At 54.5% G+C, this 6,000-nt stretch overlaps 1 protein-coding gene across 2 annotated transcripts in view; it reads right to left on the bottom strand.

Moving 5' to 3' along the window:
• SLC39A11 (solute carrier family 39 member 11) overlaps positions 1–2,589 on the bottom strand; it is a 328,137-nt gene extending 325,548 nt beyond the window's left edge. For both annotated transcript variants that reach the window (XM_041724574.1, XM_041724573.1), the window contains exon 1: positions 2,462–2,589. The gene's annotated coding sequence lies outside the window, so the exon portion shown is untranslated. The remainder of the gene's footprint in view (positions 1–2,461) is intronic.
• Between the last annotated feature and the right edge of the window lie 3,411 nt (positions 2,590–6,000).

Consider the following 6,000-nt stretch of genomic DNA (forward strand, 5'->3'; position numbering starts at 1 on the left):
AAAAGGGGCCACTTACCTGGATAGGACACTCAGCAAGGACAAGGAGACAGAGCCATAAGTGGCATTTCCCCGTCAATTGCTGACATGGAACTTATACCACTGCCCACCAGGGGAAGAAAGGGAGGTCCCATTCCCTCTTGGTTGTGCTCAGAGAACCTCCTCTAGACTTTACCACGTTTTAAACTCTAGCTCTGAAATGATAGGGAATCTGACTCTTGCTGTGGAAAGTTACAGGGCAGAGAAATCCACTTGTTGAAAAGCCCTGTGTTCTGGGACACAAACATCAGGCCTCAGAGCCTCATCTCAAAGGGCTCATTCAGCTGCCCACAGGTCTTCCAGCACCCACAGGGCTGGACACGACCCCAGTGGGCTCAGCCCTGCCAGGTCCTAGCACTCTGTGAGCAGCCAGCAATGCCAGGCTTGCAGATCAAGAGCTAAAGAAGCTGATGCTGTTTGATCCTATAAGGAAACTGTGGCAGAAGGTAGACAGGGGGCCCTTATGCCAAGGGGCTCGGCAGCATGGCTAGGATCCCAACCTGGTAAGGCTGTGAGTCTCAGCAAGCCCAGGTGAGCCCAGAGGAGCCCAGGCTCAGCTCTGAAAGCCAGGAAGCCTCCAAGAGAAACAGCATCTGTGGATTTGGACTGTGTCTAAATAAAACTCAGGACGGTGACTGTAGCAAATAAAGAAGAAATTTTATATATATATATATATATATATATATTTAAAACCCACCCATCTACATACTTCATCTTGTTAAGTCACCCTAAAATGAGTGGTTTGTGTGTATTTGTAAACCAAGACATCTGGATCATTACACCAACCTTCTACTTCTAGCTGCTTGTGGATGCAATCTGAAATAGAACTTACAAAGAAAGGCATATAGCGATCGTCCTCTTAGTACTTATCCAAGACAGGTCATAACAACAACAACAAAAAAAGACAACTTTTTTTTTCAGTGTGGAATGTGCCTTTTGACAGCTACGGAAGAGAGGAAGCCATTTACATTTGCCAACAAGCCAAAGTCAACGTGGGGTTTGTGGGCCAGCCAGCAAGAGAGCTCTGGGTGTTCCTGGGGGCCAGGGGGAGGGAAAGCCCTGTTCTAGGCTGTCTCCGTACACCTGAGGACCCGAGACATAAGGAAAAGAAAACAGCAAGGCCACACACATCCTGACCATCCCGAGAATCACAGTACTTATCAGTGACAATGCCAGCCCGGTGCCCCTGCGAGGAGTTTCTTCCACTTGCTATTTTAAATCCTCACTCCTGGAAGGGTGGTCTGCGAACCCGCAGAGCCCCGGTCCCCCTTGGGAGCCGGTGAGAAATGCAGGATCTCAGGTCCTACCCCAGACTTAACTGAATTAGAATCTGCACTTTTTTAAAGTTCCTTCCACGAGGGATTCTCACGCACATTGGTCGGAAAGCACTGGAACACCTGTACGAGACCCAGAGCTTTGAGACTGAGTTCTCCTGCCCTGCGAGGGAGGGATTGGCCAGGCTGATGCCAAGGCCCAAGAGGAGGGAAACTTTTCTACCAGAGGTCGACCAGGAGCACCTTGACAGCAGGTGCGCCAGTCGTGGCACCTCGAAATCAGTTTCCGGGATGGGGCTCAGACTTCCTTGTGAGCCGGATGTGAACACACGTAGACCTTGATTATTTTGCAAGAGGCAGGATTATTCCCTGCCCCTCCCCAACTTTAAAGATGCCAACACCACCCACGTGTGTGCACATCCTGCTCCGGCAGCACAGGAGGGGCCGCTCACTGATACAGGATTTCTTGCCCTTGTCTCCCTTGCAAACCTGTTGCCCTGCTTCTGAGAGCCAGCCTCCAGATGTTGGTGATGTTGCAGGGGGGGAAGAGCACCTAAGGAGCCTGCACACACGCGCACGCACACCGACTCCATGCAGAGAATCCAGCAACCGGACTGGGACTCGGGTCTGAGCCACGGGACCGCGGGAAAGTTCCCTAACACCTCGCTGCTCAAAGTGCGGTCCGCGGACCGCTGCCCCGGGGGAGGGTTAGCAATGCACAGGCTCAGGCCTGCTGCAGGGTGACAGATCGCCAGTCAAGTCCAAGGGGCCGTGCACTCCCAGCACGAGCGGGAGGGGACGAGGATGGGCTGGAATTGCAGCCACCTCTGCTCCCCGGGGCCCCAGGGGGGCGCCCCCCTACACACACACCCCCCCGGGGGGATGCACTGAACCTAGAGGATTTGGTGAGCCGGTGTCAAAGGAAGGCAGGTCCACACCGTCCTGCTGACCCTGGGCAGGGCCGGAGGGGGCTCGGGGCAGCCTCCCCGTCCTCGCCACCTGCCGGGCCGCCCTCCGAGCCCCTCTGCTCCCCCCGGGGTGCCCGCCTCCAAACTCCCTGTTGCCCTTCCAAGTCCCACGCTCTCCTGATGGCCCCAGACCCCGGGCCTCCAGCCCAACCGAGGCGCTGAAGGGAGAAAAAGCTGACTCACTACGGTGCCCTCTCAAGCCCCCTCTCCACTTCCATGGGCCCCGCTGCCGCTGGCTCGCCCGGCCGGCTCCACTCCCGAAGGCACTTCCTGCTTGGCGCCCGCACACGTGTCCCTGCCGCCACCAGGCCCCTCCCCGGCCGGCCGCCAGCGGCTGGGCCCGCCTCGAGAATAAATTCTCTGGTTCACAGCCCTCCGCGGGCTCGGGAACTGGTGGGGCGGGTGGAGCGGAGCCCCGAGGCCACCGGGAGCACCTTCTGCAGGCCCGGGACTCCTGCGAAGCCACAGAAGCCCTGGTGAGATCGCCTGGTAACGTCCCTGACATCATTTCTGTCGCTGCACTTAGCAGCTGAGCCCCAGGCCCTGAGTGAGCCGCAGAGCCCGACGTGTGGGGGTCGGGGTGCAGGAGCCTCACTCCTATTAGCATCCCTCGCTGTCAGGGTCAGTGGCCCTCAAACGACAGCTCCCATGAGAATCACCCACCAGGAGTCAGGTCCACACGCGGAATGTGGGCACCCGCACAGGTTCTGGCTCTGGAAGCCTGGGTGGAGACCGAGATGTTCTGTTCCGAACTAGGATTTGCTAAAAATCCTAGGATTTGCGGATGCTCTCTCTCGGGTCCTTGGACCGCTCTTTGAGAACCACTGCTGCAGGTCACGGGCTTTGCTCTCTGGGCTTTCTATAAAAAGACCAGAGGGTGGAACTTCTAGATTTAGCCACAAATGAAAACAGGATGCCCAGTCAAATTTGAATTCCAGATAAACGACAAATAGTGTTTGTGTGTCCTGTGCAATATTTGGGACACGCTTAGGCTAAAAACACATTTGCTATTTGTTGTCAACCAGAAATCCTAATTGAACTGGGTGTCTCATATTTGATCTCATGAACCGACCGGAGGGTGGCCTGGTCAGAAAAACCGTTCATCATCACAGTGGCCAAAGAGCAGAGGATCCAACAGGAGCTGGCTTCTTCTGCCCAGTAAAAGGCAGCCGCCCACGCTGTGCCGGGAAGTAAGATGGCACGATGACTAGAGGGTGCTCTCTGCCCTCAGGAGATTCGCAGACCAAGAAGACACCCAGACCAACTGACTCAAGAAAGCACCACAGATCAAGGGGACTTACATAGCAGAGATTTATTTCCGCACAGTTCTAGAAGCTGGAAGTCCAGGATTGGTCCAAGATGAAAGTGCACATTTGGTTTCTGGCTTGCAGACAGCTGTCTTCTCGCTGTCCCCATGTGAAGAAAGAGTCCCCTCTTCTTTCTCATCGGGCCGCCAGTCCTACCGCATGAGGACCCCACCCCTCATGGCTTCATTTAAGCCTAATTACCTCCAAAAAGCTCTATCTCCAAATGCAGTCATATGGGGGCTGGAGGGGTGGTGAGTAGGGCTTCAACATATGAATTTCATGGGTGGAGCTCTCCTTCGAGGGACCGGTGTCCTTACAAGGAGACCCCAGAGAGCTCCCTCACCCCTTCCACTGTGTGAGGACACATGAGAAGTCTGCGACTCAGAAGAGGCCCCTCAGCCTACCACGCTGACACCCTAATCTGGGACTTCCAGCTTCCAGAACTGCCACTGATACGTATCTGTTGTGTGTGAGCCACCCCGACTGTGGTCTTTTGTTACATCAGCCCCAAAGGGCTGAGACACTCCATGTTACAGATAAGGAGACTGAGTCTCAGGAAAGCTCTGTATTGACATACAGCGTTCACAGGAGAGACTGAACACCCTGGCCAGCAGAGCCTCGGGTGGGCCTCAGGCTGGTGGCCAACCCCCAAGAGACAAATCCCACCATTTCCCTCCTTTCCCTCAATGCACCCTGCACACACATACACACACCACTGACCCAAACGTACAAACCACCTGTCTTTCTCCCATTCCCTCATGGTAAGAAGTGCTCAATAATGTTTCCTTAAAGATAAGTGCACTGGCTGTTACCTCCAGCCACCTCCCCCTTCCCTAGTCTCTCCCCCAAAGAGCAAATGTGCCCTGCAGCCTCCATAAATGGGGCAGGGGAGGAGGGACAGGGTGTGCAAGAACAGGCCAGAGTGGGCACTAATGAAACGGTGGCAGGGTGTTAGGCAGGCAAGGAGGGCGGCTGCCTCCCAAGTGTCATAAGGCCATAAAACTAACTGATAGTGACAGTCAGCAAAGGAACCCCAGGGCAGTGCAATGGTGGCCCTTTCCAGGGGAGTCACTGTGGCTTGATCTGGGTAAGCAAGCTAGCAGCACCTCCCCCTTGGAGCCTGGGGGTGGGTGGAGGTGGGGTACTGGCACCTGGATCTTTCCCTCTCTCCCCTTTTCTCCGCTCTCCCTCCCCCTCCCGCTCCTCTCTCCCACCCTTGTCTGAAATCTTGGTATCTCTTCGGAGGTCCTATAGATGCTGAGTACAGGCTTTGGAACCTGACAACCTAGAAGGAAACTCAGCTTGGCACAAGAGTTTCCTTGAACAAATTCCCCAGCCCCTGCCAGCCTCAGTCTCCCCAACCTGAGACAGTGACTCCAGCGGAGCCCCCAACACCCAACCAGGCTCCCATCAAGGCAGCCTGAATGACTATGGCCCTCTCTCCTTCCTGCCTGCCTGCCTTCACTTGATGGTTAGCTCATGAGCCTCTGTGCCAGGCACCCTGTGGGACCCTGGTGCTCCAAGGTCAACTGAGCACCTAGGTCCCTGGGAGTGGAGAGTATTCTGGGTGGGGAGGAGACCCGGGCACATGTCATTGCTGATAACTGCCCAGAGGCCTCGGAAGAAAAGGACCTCAATCTAAAGTCTTGTGATTTCTTCCTCATACTAAAGTAATATTCATTTTAATACCAAAATTTCTATATTTTTCCTAAAGAGGCCTCTTAAAAGTGCATACACTTTGGAACCCACAAAACCTGATGTGCCCTGGGTGCATATTTAGAGATTTCAGCTGGAAAACAAATAGCTTCGTCTGGTAGGCAGAACAGTGAACCCCGTGAAGATGTCCACGTCCTCATCCTTGACACCTGGGAATAGAAACTCCCCACGGAGACAGAGGGTCTTTGTGGCTGTGATGGAATGAAGGATGGGGAGATGGGGAGATAATCCTGGGGTGTATCCATGGGCCCAGTGTCATCACAGGGGTCCCCATCAGGGAAAAGAGGGAGGCAACAAAGTCAGAGGAGGGAAGGAAGCATGAGGACCTGAGCAGAGGTCAGAGCAAGGGATGTCAGTGGCATCTGGAAGCCGGAAAGGCAAGGAAATGGATTCTCCCTTAGAACTGCCAGAAGGAGCACAACCCTGCCAACACCTTGATTTTAGCACTTCTGACATCCAGAACTGTAAGATGATATACTCGTGGTGTTTTTTTTAAAAAAGCATATTTTTTTAATTTCATTTATCTATTCATGAGAGACACAGGGGTGGGGGAGAGGCAGAGACACAGGAGGAGGGAGAAGCAGGCTCCATGCAGGGAGCCCGATGCGGGACTTGATCCCAGGTCTCCAGGATCACGCCCTGGGCCGAAGGTGGTGCTAAACCGCTGAGCTACCCGGGCTGCCCCATTTGTGGTGTTTT

The sequence above is a fragment of the Vulpes lagopus genome, chromosome 12 (assembly GCF_018345385.1).
Source record: "Vulpes lagopus strain Blue_001 chromosome 12, ASM1834538v1, whole genome shotgun sequence".
NCBI lineage: Eukaryota > Metazoa > Chordata > Mammalia > Carnivora > Canidae > Vulpes > Vulpes lagopus.